Genomic DNA, 6,464 nt, shown 5'->3' with positions numbered 1-6,464 from the left:
CACTGGGAATACCCTCCCAACCTAAGTATACAAGTACAAATTAAAATCCTTTTAGCAAAATACAAATTTGAACTTCTTCCAGCCAAATACACATGTGCAAATAAAGAAAACAAACATAAGCCTAACTCGCCTTATCTACTACTTACTATTTTGAATCTATAAGAACCTGTATCAGAGAGATTGGAGAGAAACCTGGTTGCAAGTCTGGTCACTCTCAGAACCCAGAGAGAACAACAATCAAAATCTAACAGCACACACAAACTTCCCTCCCTCAAGATGTGAAATTATCCTGTCCCCTGATTGGTCCTCTGGTCAGGAGACAGCCAGGCTCACTGATCTTGTTAACCCTTTACAGGCAAAAGAAATATGAAGTACTTTTGTTCTATTAACTCTTACTTAATATCTGTTTATGACACTGGCTGATGATGAAAAGGGCTCAGTAGACTGTAACCCTGGTCCTAGAGAGAGAAGGGCTACGTGGAGGGTCACAGTGAACCACTGAGGCTAGCATAAACTGCCTAGAAGAGAAGGACCCACAGAGGCAAGGTCAGAGCTTTACCACACTAATTTAAATGATAGGTTACAGACTAAAGTTAGTAGTTCTGCAATATCACATTTGAGTTCCTTCAGAACTCTTGTGTGAATACCATTCAGTCCTGGTGACTTATTTATGTTTAGTTTATCATTTTTTTTAAATCTCCTTTGATGACACCTCAATCTGAAACAGTTCCTCAGATTAGTCATGTAAAATAGTAGTAGAATGCTGCAGGATCAAGATCAGAATGCCACCGAGCTGGGCTCTCTTGAATTGTACTGCAGTTTTTTTCCTTTGATATCAATGATGATCTGTCTTGTATAAGAAATGCAAGATTTAGCACCATCCTTTTCTTTCTCCCTTTCCCTCCCACACAATCAATTAATGTATCAACAAGGAAGAAGATAAATGAGATTTCAGAAAGACTAATGATGACCTTTTCTGGAACACTCATATGCAGGGTCACCCAATCTATCCCTCATTAATGTCATTGGGGTACACAAAATATTATTTGACATTTGGGTATTGATTTACATTATTCTAGGTGGGGGCGGTTTAGTTTGGAAATTAGGGAAAACTTTTTCACTAGGAGGGCCGTGAAACACTGGAATGGGTTACCAGAGGTCTAGTCTGTTACTGTGGGGAGGTCTAGGGGCTCGAAGAAGGGAATCCTCAGTCAGACATTATTTAAATCTGGATGTCTAGACAACTTGTTTCCAAGAGTTCTGAAAGAGATATCTGCAGAGTTCACTGGATCATTAATATTTCTTTGCAGTGAGTCTTGGAACACAGAGAAAGTTCCAGAAGACTGGAAATAATCTAATATTGTGCCAATTATAAAAGGGATAAATGGGGTTATCCAAGTAATTACTGGCCTCCCAGCCTGACATTGACTCCTGCCAAGCATAGCTTATATGGGACTCAATTAATAAAGAATTTAATATTGTTAATATAATTAATGCAAATGTACACGGGTTTATGGAAAATTGATCCTGTCAAATTAATCTGATTTCTTTTTTCTGATGAGATTACAAGTTGGGCTGATAAAGAGATGGATGTTGATGTAATATATATTTAGACATCTGGAAGGCATTTGAGGTGGTACCATATAACATTTTGCAAGGATTGGTTCCTGGCCCAACACAACTTAACATTTTTATCAGTGACCTAGAAGAAACTTAAAACATGACTCACAAACTTTACAGTAAATAATGTGGTGAATAATTAAGAGGATGGGATGCTGATACAGAGTTATCTGGATCAATTGCTAAACTGGACATGCAAACAATATTCCTTTTGATATGGCTAAATGTAAATGTTTAGGAACATCTAGGAACAAAGAATTAGGCTGTACTTACAGGATGGGGAACTCTATCCTGTGATTTGGGGGTTGTGGAGATACTCACCTGAACATAAACTTCCAATACAACAGAGGTGAATGCAATCCTTGGATCTGGAAATAAGGGAATCTCAAGTAGGAATAGAGAAGTTGTTTTACATGTATATTTGGCAGCGTCACTACTGCTGCTCTAATACTCTTCTCACAGCTCAAGAAATTGTACATAAATTGGAGTGGGTTCAAAGAAGAGCCATGAGAATGATTAAAGGATTGGAGAAATGCCATATATTGATAGACTCAAGGAGTTCAATCTATTTATCTTAACAAAGGTAAAGTTTGTCCGTTACAGCTATTCCCCTATTCCATTTTGTTTCCCCAGACTCCATTTTGTTTTCTGTTCTCCTGTGGCCGCCCTTCCCTGGCTGTTAAGTTGTTTACCAGGGCCACTGCCCTTCTCAAAGGGATGGCCACTTGTGCTGCATGCTAAGTGGGACCACTGCCCTTTTCAAAGGGTTAGTCCTGTTATCACCTCGTTGAACCTGGGCTTGGTGTAGGGTAGGCAATGTCCAGAGCTGCAAGGCCTATTGTGGTTTTAAGATCCTGGGCATGAGTCATAGTCTCATGTGCTCTTGAGTCACCTATTGCACAGGACTATGTCCAGGCATGTCTCTGGGCTTACCTTCAGTTTTTCCCCTGTGCCCCCTCCCCTGTGACAGAGGGAGCCTATCAGGATTACTGGTGGGAAACTGCCCAAGTTTGCCTTTAAAACCAGACATTTTTGAAACACACCTCAGAAAGGTTCCTGCATTGCTGCCTGGTCTGATCAGCCAGGGGTTCTGGGGGGTCCTTTCTCCGCTCTCGTTTTATTTTTGAGCGAACCCCCGTTTTTGAAAACCCCCCACGAAAAACGAATTGCTACCTGAGAGATCTCCTGATTATTGAGACTGTACCGAACCCTCCTTGCCTCTTCTGATGTTGCTGCTGCTTCTGCCTTTGCTGCTGCCTTGGGGACTGGTAAGAATCCCTCTGTAAAACTTTCTATACTTTTATTTTATTATTTTAGCTGCTGGCTCTGTTTCCCCAGCACACAGACTCAAGCTAAACCTTGGTCTGTGTTTTAAAACCTCTCTTAAACTACAGGGCTCTCTGCCACTGCTAAGCTCTGCTCCTGTGGGCTTTGCCTTGGGGCTCTCTGCTTTCAGCTGTAGCCACCATCCCTTGGCTTCCTTGGGAGCTGGGTCCTGGATACATACCACTCTGCCCTCTGTAACCTCCCCATAGCATAAGGTGCACCATAGGTCTTGGGTTTTTTTTTTTAATTTAATAAGTCATAGTTTAAGATTGTAGAGCTTGTAAGTTTCTGTGATATTTGTTGTGTTGCCTAATTGTTGGTTAAGATAAGTTTAGAAAATCATTGCCTGGTCGTATTCTGTAGCTGCCTGTCATTTTATATAAGTTTGATTAAGTTAGGGGATAGATAAGGTTTTTACTATTTGAATTTGTCTTCTCACTGCCCCAACCCCCCCCCCGAGCTCCCCAGTCACTCATTGCAGTCTCTCTGCTGTTTAAACTTGCAGCCTGTCTGCTCTCTGTGACTCCCTGAGTTTAAATCTCCCTCTGTAGCACCTCTATCTTTGGTTTCTGCTCCACCACGTGCTCCTCTTCCCCCATCCCCTAACCTCATTCCTCTACCACTGCCTTTCTCTCTCTCTTTTAATCCCTTCCCCCACGTGTTCACCCTGCTCCTACTGCTGCCAAACCTCAATTGTATTACTGAAGTCTAGCATAAAACCCCATTGGTTACCCTTTTTCTCTCTCACACACCTCACATTTTATATTTACACCACTGTGACACATTTTTACCTAGAGTTGTTGGTTATTTAACACATTTTACCCATAACTGTTAGTTGGTTATATGCTGCTGTGACACACCCTTTACCTAGAAATTGTTAGCTATCTGTTACATTTATACTTCAGTGTTAGTTGGTTACCAACTGTATTGTACCCCACTATTGAAACCCCCTATACTATACTAAAAGAACTCCCTCCCCAATTGCCTACCTTAACAAACCCCATACCCCTCACTATTAAATTTTCCCTGTTTTTGCATTTTCTTAATAAAGTTTATTTTGCACCCCACCTGTGTGGTAATTGCTCCCCAAGATCCCATATACCTGCAGGCAGGGACAAAGTTAAGAGGTGACTGTCAGAAAAGTTTTTTGTTTTGTTTTTCCTTCTAAAAATTCTCTTCCTCTAAAGGGAAAGAGGCTAGGGAATGTTGTTAGAATAAAAGTGTATTTAATACTCTAAATTTCAAATGCTTTTCAGGAGCTGAGCTCCCATTTAGACTAGGGACTGAATGGCTAGGCAACAGTTTTGCAGAAAAAGACATAGCGGTTACAGTGGACAAGAAGCCGAATATGAGTCAACAGTGTGCACTTGTTGCCAAGAAGGCTAACGGCATTTTGGGCTGTATAAGTAAGAGCATTGCCAGCAGATAGAGGAACGTGATCATTCTACTCTATTTAACATTGATGAGGCCTCATCTGGAGTACTGTGTCCAGTTTTGGGCTCCACACTATAAGTAGGATGTGGAGTCCAGTGGAGGGCAACAAAAATGATTAGGGGGCTGAAGCACATGACTTATGAGGAGAGGCTGAGGGAACTGGCATTGTTTAATCTGCAGAAGAGAAGAATGAGGGGAGATTTGATATCTGCTTTCAACTACCTGAAAAGGGGTTCCAAAGAGGATGGATCTAAACTGTTCTCAGTGGTACCTGAAGACAGAACAAGAGTAATGGTCTCAAGTTGGAGTGGGGGAGGTTTAGGTTGGATATTAGGGAAAACTTTTTTACCAGGAGGGTGGTGAAGCACTGGAATGGGTTACCTAGGGAGGTGGTGGAATCTCCTCCTTTAGAGATTTTTAAGGTCAGGCTTGGCAAAGCCCTGACTGGGATGATTTAGTTGGGAATTGGTCCTGCTTTGACAAGGGGGCTGGACTAGATGACCTCCTGAGGTCCCTTCCAACCCTGATATTCTATGATTCATTTTCAAAGTGCCCCAATAATTTCCTAGAGGCACCTACATATCTTTAAAACTTGGCCTTAGTAACTTGGGAGTCTAAGGACTTCTTTAAGCTTTTGGCACTACAGTAATATAACTGCAGCCAAGTCCATGTCTTATTAGGGATCCTTCAGCATTAGCATTTGCCATCTTGCTACTATTAAGACAATAATTATTTTGAGCTGTATTTTAAAATGTTGTTTTCCTCTCGTTCCAATCCTGAAAAGTGACCCAACTAGGCAGGTTTTTCTGTCTTGAAGTTCTCATACTATTTTTAGAGCACATGGACTGTACATCAGCAGAGAGATTGTGTTGTGGAAGGTTCCTCTCTCATTTGTGATCCTCTGCCTGTCCACCTAGACAAAATTATGGGGACTATCCACATTGCCATTCAACATCACATTACATCTCTACACAAGCTACAGAAAATGTTCCTATGGAAATGTGATATTAAGATAGCATTAGTAACTGGATCAGTGTGAAATAAACAGTTTTAAAATGACATGCAGCATTGCACCTGCAATCTAAGGTGCCTTTTATTTTCATGTTGTCTGCTCTAATATATATGGAATTACTGAAAGAATGAAAAAGCAAAAGACTGTCAGGATATCCATCCCTATGGTAGTTGAAATTCAGATACAGAAAATCTCTGCAACACTGAATTCCTCCAAAGTTCTGTCCCCAGTCGGAATGAATTGCTCCTTAACAATTAAAAGTTACACTCTGATAATTAATTCTATCGGACAAAGAGCTAAGAAAGTGCCAATTGGATAGCAACTTTTGTCTTTCATTCAGTTCAGATTCACAGACAAATAAAATGGATTTGAAATTGTTTAAGGGAACAGATCCCCAGCTGATGTAAATCAATAGTAGCTCCGGTGGAGTCAATGAGGCCTGATTCCCAACTGGTGAAAAGTGACATAGCTTCATGGTCATCTTAGGGCCAGATCCCCAGCTAATGTAAAACTAAGTATCTCCATTGAAATCAAAGGGCCACATCTCCACTTGGTATGAAGAGCCCTAACTACTCGGAACTCAATGGAACTGTATCAATTTAAAAGCAGCAAAGAATCCTGTGGCACCTTATAGACTAAAAGACGTTTTGGAGCATGAGCTTTCGTGGGTGAATACCAACTTCCTCAGATCATGCATCTGAGTATTCACCCACGAAAGCTCATGCTCCAAAACGTCTGTTAGTCTATAAGGTGCTACAGGATTCTTTGCTGCTTTTACTGATCCAGACTAACACGGCTACCCCTCTGATACTTATATCAATTTACACTATTTTAGGAGATTGTTCTGAGCTTTTAGAGTTTGCCTCTGGGTACCTCTTAGTGACCAACATCAAACACCCAGAGCAGTCTGAGCTGTGGGTTACTCTAGAGGCTTCATCCCAAGAGCTGCTGACGAAATGTAGGAAGAAAAGCAATCTCTACTCCCCCCGAGCTGTTTTTGTGACATTAATGAAGGAACAAGCCATTCTCTGCCAATTGGGGCTCTGGTGCCATTGGGCTCTGAGCTATTGTA

The sequence above is a fragment of the Gopherus evgoodei genome, chromosome 21, assembly GCF_007399415.2.
Source record: "Gopherus evgoodei ecotype Sinaloan lineage chromosome 21, rGopEvg1_v1.p, whole genome shotgun sequence".
Classification (NCBI taxonomy): Eukaryota; Metazoa; Chordata; order Testudines; family Testudinidae; genus Gopherus; species Gopherus evgoodei.
The sequence above is the reverse complement of the archived record's forward strand: the minus strand, read 5'-3'. Positions refer to the sequence as shown.